This window comes from Capricornis sumatraensis, chromosome 4, assembly GCF_032405125.1.
Source record: "Capricornis sumatraensis isolate serow.1 chromosome 4, serow.2, whole genome shotgun sequence".
Taxonomy (NCBI): Eukaryota; Metazoa; Chordata; class Mammalia; order Artiodactyla; family Bovidae; genus Capricornis; species Capricornis sumatraensis.
In genome coordinates, this window is record NC_091072.1 from 41,552,020 (window position 1) to 41,564,032 (window position 12,013).

General features: G+C 39.1%; 1 protein-coding gene and 1 non-coding gene across 2 annotated transcripts in view; one reads left to right on the forward strand and one right to left on the reverse strand.

Moving 5' to 3' along the window:
- CSMD1 (CUB and Sushi multiple domains 1) overlaps positions 1 to 12,013 on the forward strand; it is a 1,675,023-nt gene that overhangs the window by 1,007,251 nt on the left and 655,759 nt on the right. The gene's annotated exons all lie outside the window — the stretch shown is intronic.
- On the reverse strand, positions 5,877 to 5,978 carry LOC138079400 (U6 spliceosomal RNA). Its single transcript, XR_011144873.1, has one exon. It is a non-coding gene; the product is annotated as a U6 spliceosomal RNA (small nuclear RNA).

Consider the following 12,013-nt stretch of genomic DNA (forward strand, 5'->3'; position numbering starts at 1 on the left):
AGGTGAAATAGGAGAGTTGAAAAGCTGGTTTGAAATTCTACATTCAAAAAACTAAGATCATGGCATCCAGTCCCATCAGTTTATGGCAAATAGATGGGGGGAAAGTAGAAACAGTGATATACTTTATTTTCTTGGTCTCCAAAATCACTACAGATGGTGACTGTAGCCATGAAATTAAAAGACACTTGCTCCTTGGAAGAAAAGCTATGATGAACCTAGATAGCATATTAAAAAAGCAGAAATATTACTTTACTGATAAAGGTCCATATAGTCCAAGTTATGGTTTTTGCAGTAGTCATGTGTAGATGTGAGAGTTGGACCATAAAGAAAGCTGAGTGCCAAAGAATTGATGCTTTTGAATTCTGGTTCTGGGGAGAAGATTCTTGAGAGTCCCTTGGACTGCAAGATCAAACCAGTCAATCCTAAAGGAAATCAGTTTTGAATGTTCATTGGAAGGACTGGTACTGAAGCTGAAGCTCCAAATCTTTGGTCACCTGATGTGATGAACTGACTCATTGGAAAAGACCCTGATGCTGGGAAAGATTGAAGGCAGGAGGAGATGGGGATGACAGAGGATGAGATGGTTGGATGCTGTCACTAACACAATGGACATGAGTTTGAGCAAGCTCTGGGGTTTGGCGATGGACAGGGAAGCCTGGCATGCTGCAGTCCATGGGGTCTCAAAGAGTCTGACACAACTGAGCGACTGAACTGAACAGATGAACATTATGTAAATTTTATGAACATATCTTCTGGAATCAAGATTCCCAGGAGAAATATCAGAATCTCAGATATGCGGATGACCAACTCAATGGACATAAATTGAGTGAACTATGGGAGACAGTGAAGGACAGGGAAACCTGACATGCTGCAGTCCATGGGGGAAACAAAGACTTGCTTAGAAACTGAACAACAACCACACGGACACATCAGGATCTTTTCTGTCTGATTTCTGTCAGTTTCTACAAACATTGTAAGAAATCTGGTCCTTAGTAAAATATATTCTAGATTGATTTTTTAATACATATTTGATTGCAATGCTTATTGAATAATAAAAATCACTGAAAAAAGTTTTCCTTATCATTTTTTTTCTGGTTTTACTTAACCAATTGTATTTTTATTGTTGAATTATTGTAGTTTCATTCTCATCAAAAACACAGTGAAGCTAAAAATGTATCATCATAAACTTTCTGTTGTAATCGGTGCCATAAGAAAAGAATGAAAATAAATCATTTATACAAGCTGAAAACTTTGTTTTATATATACAAAGTAAAAATTTATGATTTCAAAAGCACCAGAAAAAAATAGTTAGAATGCTTTGTAAATGCCCAAAACCAGAATGCAACATCCTGTACAAGCTGGCCGTGTGTTGTAACACAGCGTTTAAAATGGCAGGTCCCATCTTCTGAGGTGTGGGAGACACAGCCCAACATCAGTAGACAAAGCTGTATGTGCTGATGTTTGGACAGAGACTGACACAGCAAATGGTCTCTTCTCTATGGCTCTTACTTTGTGGAAACTATGGTTTAAGATCTGTGTAAAGTTATTCTCTTCCCCAGTGCCATCTTTTAGGTTGAAATGCAAAAGAAAATAATAGTAATAGTAATAGTGCTTACTGTCAACCTTGCATTGATTTCAGTCCATTTATGAGCAAATTATTTTCCTGACAAGCATGGCTCTCTAAGAAATGAGAATAAACTAAAGAGGAATGCACAGAGAAGGACAGCAGGGAGCCTGCACTCTTTTTATGGCCTTCAGCACTTTACCTGGCCCTGGCCTGATTGAAACACATTTCTTCTAAATAAAGTACCTGATAACAATTTTAGGAAAATATGTAAGTGCATCAGTTTTTTCCTTTTAGAAGATTCAGAACCTTGCTATGTTTTGAGAAAATACTAGATATAAAGAAACACTCATAAAACTAAAATTTAACAACAATTTGAACTATTCATTCTGATGAAATAAAAATTCTAGGAGAGTTTTAGAAGCTGATTATTCCTGTCAGTGCTGATCCTTGTAATCTTCATGGAATAACTATATCATACCTAAGATTTTGTGAAATCTTTTTGTGCCTACAGCTGCTTGGCATCCTGGAAAACTTGTCATGTATGTAGGGAGGGTGCCATTGTTGTTTCCATTTGCCCTGGAGGAAACTGAGGCTCCAGATTTCAACTAATTTTATTCATCTGGACATTGATTCATTTTCTCAACAGATAGATAAGCTGCTGATCATGCACCTTATTTATTTATTTTTTTGCTGAATATATTTGATAACAGTCTAGGCATCACATCAGACTTTCCCACCTGGGGATCTGGCAAAGGAACTGGGAACTCCCAGACAATCTGAATTTCGAGGACAGTGAGATTTGGTTACAGAACTTCTACAGGACTGGGGAAACAGAGACTCTTGAAGGGCACAGACAGCAGTCCTGGGAGGTGTGTGTTGGCACATGCCATCTTGCAGGTCGCCAGTAGCCCTGCCATAGAGCCTGTAGAGGGAAGGAGCACAGCCCCACCAATCAGCAGACAATTGGATTCAAGGTTTATTTAAAAAAAAAAAAAAAAAAGGTTTATTGAGCAGAACCCTGACCAGCAGAGCAAGATCCAACTTTCCCCACAGCCAGCCCCTCCCATCAGGAAGTCTATACAAGCTTCATCCCCCTCCATCAGTGGGCAGACGGAAAAAACACAAAGTAGAATCCATAGGGTCTAGAATAAAACCACAATCAGAGAGAGCTAACCAAAATGATCACATGGCCTTCTATAACTCAATAAAGCAACACGCCCTACCATGCTGGGCCACCAAAGATGGACAGGTCATGGTGGAGAGTTCTGGCAAAACATGGACCACTGGAGAAGTAAATGGGAAACCACTCCAATATTCTTACCTTGAGAATTCCGTGAACAGTATGAAAAGGCAAAAAGGATATAACACTGGAAATGAGCTCCCCAGGTCAGTAGGTGTCCAATATGCTACTACGGAAGATCAGAGAAATAGCTCCAGAAAGAATGGAGAGGCCGAGCCAAAGCAGAAACTACACTCAGCTGTGGATGCGTCTGGTAGTGAAAGTGAAGTACTATCCTGGACTTTACCTCAGTCTGTACCCCAACCACCAATGCCAAAGAAACGGAAGTGGACCAGGTCTATGAAGACCTACAAGACCTTCTAGAACTAACACCACAAAAATATGCTGTTTTTATCATACAGGATAGGAGTGAAAAAGTAGGAATTCAAGAGACCTGGAGTAACAGGCAAATTTGGCCTTGGAGTACAAAATGAAGCAGGGCAAAGGCTAACAGAGTTTTGTCAAGAGAACCCACTGGTCATAGCAAACACCCTCTTCCAACAACACAAGAGAAGACTCTACACATGCACATCACCAGATGGTCAATGCTGAGATCAGATAGATTATATTCTTTACAGCTGAATATGGAGAAGCTCTAAAAACTCCAGCAAAAGCAACACCTGGAGCTGAGCAGCTTCAGATCATGAGCTCCTTATTGCAAAATTCAGGCTTAAATGGAAGAAAGTAGGGAAAACCACTAGACCATTCAGATATGACCTAAATCAAATCTCTTATGACTATGCAGTGGAGATGACTAATAGATTCAAGGGTTTAGATCTGGTAGATAGAGTGCCTGAAGAACTACAGATGGAGGCTCATAACATTGTAAAGAGGTGGTGACCAAAATCATCCCAAAGAAAAAGAGATGCAGGAAGGTAAAGTGGTTGTCTGAGGAGGCCTTACAAATAGCTGAGAAGAGAAGAGAAGAAAAATGCAAAGGAGAAAGGGAAAGATACACCCATCTGAAGGCAGAGTTCTAGGGAATAGCAAGGAGAGATAAGAGAACCTTCTTAAGTGAAAAATGCAAAGAAATAGAAGAAAACAGTATAATGGGAAAGTCTAGAGATCTCTCCAAGAATATTGGAGACACCAAGGGAACATTTTATGCAAAGAGGGGCACAATAAAGGACAGGAAAAGCAAGGGCCTAGCAAAAGCAGAAGAGATTAAGAAGAGGTAGCAAGACTACACAGAAGAGCTATACAAAAAAAAGTCTTAATGACCCTGAAAACCATGAGGGTGTAGTCACTCACCCAGAGTCAGACATCCTGGAATGTGAAGTCAAGTGAGCCTTAGGAAGCATTAGCAGGAATAAAGCTAGTGGAGATGATGAAATTCCAGCTGAGGTATTTCAAATCCTAAAAGATAATGGTGTTAAATTGCTGGACTCAATATACTGGCAAGTTTGGAAATTTGAGCAGTGGCCACAGGACTAGAAATAATCAGTTTTCATTCCAATCCCAAAGAAGGGCAATGGCAAAGAATGTTCAAAATATTGCACAGTTGTGCTCATTTCACATGCTAGTTATGTAATGCTCAAAATCCTTCAAGCTAGGTTTCAACAGTATGTGAATAAAGGACCTGAAGATGTACAAGCTGGATTTAGAATAGAAACGGGAACCAGAAATCAAATTGTCAACAGCCATTGGATCATTGAAAAAGCAAGAGAATTCCAGAAAGACATTTACTTCTGCTTAATTGAGACCATTCTAAAGCCTTTGATTGTGTGGATCACAACAAACTGTTGAAAATTCTTAAAGAGATGTGCCTGTCAGACCACCTTACCTGTCTCTTGAGGAACCTGTATGCACGTCAAGAAGCAACAGTTAAAAACTTACATGGAACAAGGGACTGGTTCGAAATTGGGAAAGGAGTATGTCAAGGCTGTACATTGTCACTCTGCTTATTTAACTTCTATGCAGTGTATATCATATGAAATCCTGGGCTGGATGAATCACAAGCTGGAATCAAGATTACCAGGAGAAAGATGAACAACCTCAGGTATGCACATGATACCACACTAATGGCAGAAAGCGAAGAGGAACTAAAGAACCTCTTGATGAAGGTGAAAGAAGAGAATGAAAAGCTGACTTAAAACTCAACATTCAAAAGACTAAGATCACGACATTCTGTCCCATCTGTTAAGTCACTTCAGTCGTGTCCAACTCTGTGCGACCCCAGAGACGGCAGCCCACCATGCTCCCCCTTCCCTGGGATTCTCCAGGCAAGAACAGTGGAGTGGGTTGCCATTTCCTTCTCCAATGCATGAAAGTGAAGTCACTCAGTCGTGTCCAACCCTCAGCGATCCTATGGACTGCAGCCCACCAGGCTCCTCCATCCATGGGATTTTCCAGGCAAGAGTACTGGAGTGGGGTGCCATTGCCTTCTCCATCACTTCATGGCAAAAATGGGGAAAAAGTGAAAACAATGACAGACTGTTTTCTTGGGCTCCAAAATCACTGCAGATGGTGACTGCAGCCATGAAATTAAAAGACACTTACTCCTTGGAAGAAAAGCTGTGACAAGCCTAACAGCATATTAAAAAACAGAGACCTAAATTTGCCAACAAAGGTTCATATAATCAAAGCTATTTTTCCAAATAGTCATGTGTAGATGTGAGTGTTGGACCATAGAAATTACTGAGAGCTTAAGAATTGATGCTTTTAAATTGTGATACTGGAGAATATTGTTGAGAGTCCTTTGGACAGCAGGGAGATCAAGCCAGTCAATCCTAAAGGAAATCAGCCCTGAATATTCATTTAAAGGCTGATACTGAAGTAAGCTTCAATAATTTGCCCAGCTGATGTGAAGAACCAACCCACTGGAAAAGACCTTGAACCTGGCAAAGATTGAGGGCAGGAGAAGAAGGGGGTGACAGGATGAGATGGGTAGATGGCAACCCTGACTCAATGGACTTGAGTTTGAGCAAACTCTGGAGATAGTGAAGGACAGGGAAGCCTGGTGTGCTGCAGTACATGGGTTCACAAAGATTCAGACTTGACTTAGAGACTAAACAACAACAAGTATTTGACATAAATATGAAACACCTCATGAATTTGAACATTATCCGTTTTTAGGGTCCATGCTAACCTTCTCTGTCATTTGAATTTCAGTGTCTGCATTACTAAACCAGCACCAGTATATACTTTTATATGAACAGATATTTCATTGACATAATTTAATGGTTTTTGAGGCATATTCTTCAATCTGTTCTTATGAGGATGAGAGAGGAGTGAAGAAAATGATCCTAAAGAAAGGAGAGTAGGGTATAGAGGCAGGAGCTCTTTCCAGCATGCTGAATAAAACAAAAGTAAAAAGCAAACCCTCAGAATCTCAACACTGAATTCATAGATTAGAGAGAAGCTGAGTCTCTACCTGATTTTCACATTTCTAGGGTTGCTCTAAGGGACATTTCAGATATCAAGCTGCTTCCTTCGATAAATACCTCGTTGTACCTCAGTGCTTACTTTAATTCATTTTAGATAAGATCTATAGCCTTGTTTCCACACACCCTGAGGCTTTGTGTTTATTCCATTTAAGTGATTTTTCACAATATTTCCCCCAGGGGTTATTTAGAACCCTGTTGAGTCAATTATTTGATTAAAATTAAGTTTGGTAACAAACAAACAAGATACTGATTATTCCCCTAACAAATTATATCTTATTTGGTCAAGACAATACATAAGTAAAGGATACACACAAACTAATATTATTGCAGTAATTTTAAGTACAATTATTAGTATTCAGGATGTTAAATTTCAAACCAAGTAGAAAATTATTTTTCTAAGTGTTGTCAACCCCTTAGATTGTATATGTTCCTTGGATTTAATTAAAAAATATCAGATGGGTAACTTTATACATATATATGTGTGTGTGTGTGTGTCAGGAGAGGGGGGCCTTCCCTGGTGGTTCAGTCAGTAAAGAATCTGTCTATAATGCAGGAGACCTGAGTTTGATCCCTGGGTTGGGAAGATCCCCTGAAGGAGGGCATGGCAACCCACTCCAGTATTCTTACCTGGAGAGTCCCATGGACAGAGGAGCCTGGCGGGCTACAGCCTATGGGGTCATAAAGAGTTGGACATAACTGAATAACTTTCACTCCCTATATTTGCTTTACAAATATAGTGTTATTTGTAAGTTTGTATAAAGTTGTGTATATAGTTGTGTTAGTTTCTACTATACAGCTATTTGTATGCATGTTTGAACTGTGGTGTTGGAGAAGACTCTTGAGAGTCCCTTGGACTGCAAGGAGATCCAACCAGTCCATTCTAAAGAAGATCGACCCTGGGATTTCTTTGGAAGGAATGATGCTGAAGCTGAAATTCAGTACTTTGGCCACCTCATGTGAAGAGTTGACTCATTGGAAAAGACTTTGATGCTGGGAGGGATTGGGGGCAGGAGGAGAAGGGGACGACAGAGGATGAGATGGCTGGATGGCATCACTGACTTGATGGGCGTGAGTCTGGGTGAACTCCAGGAGTTGGAGATGGACAGGGAGGCCTGGCCTGCTGTGATTCATGGGGTTGCAAAGAGTCGGACATGACTGAGCGACTGAAATGAACTGAACTGAACTCCCTCTATTTTGGATTTCCTTCCCATTTAAGTTAAATATAATATTTTTGTGGACTTTTAGTCATGGAAATTTAGTCTTCAGAGTGTGTGTTGTGTTGCCTTCATGACAAGCTCTTGCCTACTTTGACCCTGACTTTTTCCATAAGCTTTGTGGATAGTTCTAATGGTGCTAGAATCAGGCTCCCTATTTTCCTTCTGAATCTGGGTATCTTAGTTAAAAATCTATATTTAGCACTGTGGTGAGATGAACGTCCAGACATTCCTCATATAAAGATAATACAGAAAATGGTCTTGATTCTTCTATTTTCATTGAACTGGTGTAGTGGCAGGTAAAATAATACAAGGCAGGTAAAAATCAGATTTCTTATTAGTTGATTTTTCCTCATGGGGAAAAAAACTCAGTGCTGTTGACCACCATCAACATGACCCCAGTAAGATATTTTGTAAATCGTACCCTAAGGAATATTAAGCCATCTGTACTTTCTGACTAGTTTCCATTTTGTACAGACTATCACAGTTTTGGAAGAGAATTGATTCAAGTAATTAACATGGAACTGGAGGGGAAAGCCTTCTTTGTATAAAGGTATTTTAATTTTGAGATATAAACTTTGATTCCTTGACCCATCTGATGGCTGGAGATTTACAATCAGCATCAGTGAAGTTTAAACAAAGCTTTATCTCAGTGGCAAAAAAAGGCATGGCTGAATCCCATCCTTTCTGTGGAGCCCTAGCCATGTGTCTTATAACTGCTTACAGAAAACTTCTGCTTCAGGGTCTCTTAATAAAGTCAGACTTGGCTGATCCCAGACTGAATGGCTGAGCTTCACCTTGCAGACAGCCTGGTGTACTAAAAGTCTCTCCTGGAGTCTTAACAAATGAACGATAACCATGAGAGACCAGATTCATAGAGAACTTGTGGGGTGTCAGGCTCCATACAGATTGCTAGTATGTTTAATCTTCTTAATAATCCCATGAAGTTGACATTAGGACCATGCTCTCCTATGAATGAGGTAACAGACAAACTCAGAGGTAAAGAAATATATACAACATCCCATGGCTCATATATATCCGAGGAGAATTTGATCTTAAATATTCCAACTCCAGAGCCCAAACTCCTAACCACTACCTGAGACTCGTCTTGTGTTATTAAATCAAAGAATACAGATGAAGGTATTTACAGATGAGCTGTAAAATGTCATGTAGGTATGTTGATAATATAGCTTATTTCCAGGGGGACATTGATGAGCATACAGTCAGTCCTGAATAAAACTTGATTATTAGTATATTGTTCAAAATGAACACTGTGTGACTTGGTTTTGCTCTTACAAGTTTGAAATTATTGCTATTCTTTTAGATTACACAATCAAGACAGGCTCTGACTTGGAAATTTTGTTTTCATATTTTAGATTCACATGACATTGTTTCTCTAAAGAAGTTAACATTTTATAGTCCACTTGGGAATGTTATTTTATGCTGTATGATTTTTCTCCCTATTTCTATTGCATATTGGTAACTCAAGATATTTACTGATATTTTTTATGAGAGTGTTAAGGGAATTAATATAATAGAGTTTGTAATTGATTTGCACTTGTTTGAAAAGCCCATGCTGTTAATAAAAACAGCACTGCTTTCCTGTTATCTGTTTTATCATGTGAGCATTGCCTTTCTCCTGCAGTGGGAGATCCAAAGGGATTGATTCATGGTTTATTCCTCATTGCAAAGAAGGAAAAATTGGGTTACCCAGGAGTGGTTGGTAAAGAGAAAACCTACTAACTGTGTTTCAAAGATTTGAATGCTACATGGAGTTCCAGATAACCATAGGGCAAGTGACCTATTTCCCAAATTAACAACAACAAAAAATGTCAGGGTAATGTACTAGACTAGAGCCCAATATTATATTATTTTTGTCACAGCACCTACACAAGAAATCAACAAAAAAAGGTCCTCTCTGTAATAGTCTTCATTATCCACTTCTCACTTCTCAAACAGCTATAGGAGAAAATAGAAATCATTTTAGTTCCCTGAACTTCCTTGCTATGCCACAGAAATCAGTTGCTATGAATATTTAGCACTGAGTTCCTAGAACTGGAACAACTTGCATGTTATTTCAAGAATTGTGTGCTATTTATATAAACTGTTCCTGAATACTTATATTAGCATTTAGGAAATTAGACTAATTTAAAGTAGATGTTACCACTCCATGTTCAGTTTAATGACAATGTTCCGAAGACCTAAAATTAAGAGAATAAGCTATTTATATTAGATTATCTACTGTATGAGAGGGCTTCCCTGGTGGCTCAGATGGTGGAGAATCTGCCTGTAATGCAGGAGACCTGAGTTTGATCCCTGGGTTGAGAAGATCCCCTGGAGAAGGAAATGACAACCCACTTTAGTATTCTTGCCGGGAGAATCCCATGGACAGAGTAGCCTGGAGGGCTATAGTCCATGGGGCCACAAAGAGCTGGACACTACTGGGTGACTAACACTTTCCACCATATGAAGTATATACATTTAATATACATTACTTCATAAGTCTAGAATGGCATTGTTAATACAAACAGCAAAACAAGTGGCATGTAAAACAATTCCTTCAGGATTAATAGGAAATCCTTAAATTGCAGGCACAAATTCAAATAAATTTATTGAAAAGATTTAATTAAGAAAACTGTTATGAATGCATACTCATTTCAACATGACTGAAATTCACTTTAAGGTCAAAATGATGCAAAAAAATATTTAGAATAATTTCCACTAAGGAAAGTTATATAGAATAGTTATGGTTGTAAATCTGTGCATGAGATCAATCTTTCATACACTGAAATGCAATCATCAATAAGACAGAAGTTCTTTCCTCTCCAATATTTCACACATTGACCATTTGATTTTAATGAAATAAACATCATCTTCAAACTAAGCTTACATGCAATTTGGTTTTGGCATTATATTGTGAGAGAAATAACCTACTGAAGGTTCTGAACCCCTCTTTTATTTGAATAGGACCCTGGTGGCTCAGATGGTAAAGCTTCTGCCTGTAATTTGGGAGACCCGCATTCAATCCCTAGGTCAGGAAGATCCTCTGGAGAAGGAAATGGCAACCCATTCCAGTATCCTTGCCTGGAAAATCCCATGGACAGAGGAGCCTGATAGGCTATAGTCCACGGGGTCGCAAAGAGTCCGACAGACTAAGCAACTTCACTTTCACTTCCTTTTAATAACAATAAGGTCATTATTGTTATAATATCACTATGACTTACTGTTACACTACCTCTGTGTTAGTTTGGATCTGGGTATTTCTAGCTAGGAAAGTCATTATTCTTGTTCCTAATCCAAAATTTTTCACTGTATAATGTATAATGTATATATTTACCACTAATCAAAAATTGAGAGAGAGAAAGAAGAGAGGATGGAAGGAGGGAAAGAAGGGAGGGAGGGGGAAATAAAGAAGGAAAATTCCCTCTGATTATAAAGGAAATTTTCTTTATTGTTTGTACCACTGCATTTCTACATTTTAGCATCCCCAGATGACCTATTCCTATTGATGTTTGTGTCCTTCTCATCTCATCAAGAGACTTTGCTACAACTCCTGAGAAACAACCTATGAAAGTTCCTTTGATTCATCTTCAATGCTCCTGGCTTTGTCTAGCTTCAGAGCCTCAGCGTGTCCTGTACCTGAGGCTGAGTAGGGCTTCAGTTTGGGTTATAAATCACTAGGTGGCTACATTAGGGGTTGAGGTGGTTTAGGTGGGTGACCCACTGGAACGCTTGTAGGAATATCAGCCACCTGAAATTCCCTTCCTGTGTTTGTACTGTACTGTGAAAGTTGCTCAGTCGTGTCCGACTCCTTGCGACCCCATGGACTATACAGTCCATGGAATTCTTCAGGCCAGAATACTGGAGTGGGTAGCTGTTCCCCTCTCCAGGGGATCATCCCAACCCAGGGATCACACCCAGGTCTCCCTCATTGCAGGCAGATTCTTTACCAGCTGAGCCACCAGGGAAGCCCAAGAATACTGGAGTGGGTAGCCCATCCCATTTCCAGCGGATCTTCCCAACCGAGGAATCAAACGGGGGTCTCCTGCATTGCAGATGGATTCTTTACCAGCTGCGCTACATAGGAAGCCCTTCCTGTGCTTGGAAGTTCCCCAAATCTATTATTTGAACCAAGTTTCTTTAGTGTTTAAAGATATTTCTGTCCTTACTAAGTGCTCAGTAAATAATTTAAATGAATGGGTAACTTTTACAAAGCATTCATGGAATTTATCTTCTAAAAATGTCTGCTATTTTATGTCCAATATGCTTTTCAGCATATTAGATAAGTATTAGATAAGAGTGAACCAGGCTCATAAAATTAGTGTTTACTTAGTAGGATAACCTAGTTGAAATGTTTTATCTTTGTAGTACCTTTTAAGAATATAATACTCTGGTAGGGGGAGTATTTTGCATTAAACATTTTAAATTCCATTCTGATGTTTTATTTTTTATTTATTTACATTTCTAAAGAGCCTTTTCAGAGAACCTATTGCATATTCATTCCTGAGGCTGAAAATGTGTTTGTGTGCTTTATGATGTATACGTAAGAAAACTGATAACAGTATTT